Below are 517 nucleotides of genomic sequence, written 5' to 3' on the forward strand. Positions count from 1 at the left end.
TCAGCTTAAATTCAAAACAGTTATTTAATAATTTGTCTTTTGAGTCAATCACCAAAAGAGAACTTGTTATCTGTCGATTCGATCTATTTCAAACCTATGGGGAAATATTTCACTCTTGGTAATCCTCGGCCAGGGAAGACTACCTACCAACTTGAGGCCACTCAAAGTTGGTTTCTTTGTACAGATATTTCAACGAAATAAAGTGGATCAGTAAAGAGGAAAAAATCACCCGCTTCGAATATCCATTAGAAGCAGAACAAAATTTTATTTATCAGAATAAATTTGCGTCATTTGTCGACAAACAAAAATTGAAACAGACTGCCCCGTATCCAAAACACTTCTCTGGGGATACCCAGAACCCTAAAAGTGAATTAAACAAGAGACTGGGGCAAGTAACAAGGCATCCTCTTTTATTTGTGGTGGACAAAAAAAATAATTGCTTGCAGACGTCAGAAAGTTGTCATCCAAAGCTAATTTTCACATTTGAGATTGTGGTTGGTATTTCTTGTGAAGCATC

General features: G+C 36.4%; 1 protein-coding gene across 1 annotated transcript in view; it reads right to left on the bottom strand.

Annotated features, from left to right (window-relative positions):
- Positions 1–241: 241 nt before the first annotated feature.
- The window catches only part of LOC148725936 (uncharacterized), an 8757-nt gene continuing 8481 nt past the window's right edge, over positions 242–517 (bottom strand). The window contains exon 4 of the mRNA XM_088729392.1: positions 242–517. This exon is cut by the window's right edge and continues 1774 nt beyond it. The gene's annotated coding sequence lies outside the window, so the exon portion shown is untranslated.

The sequence above is a fragment of the Stylophora pistillata genome, chromosome 8 (assembly GCF_964205215.1).
Source record: "Stylophora pistillata chromosome 8, jaStyPist1.2, whole genome shotgun sequence".
Lineage (NCBI taxonomy): Eukaryota > Metazoa > Cnidaria > Anthozoa > Scleractinia > Pocilloporidae > Stylophora > Stylophora pistillata.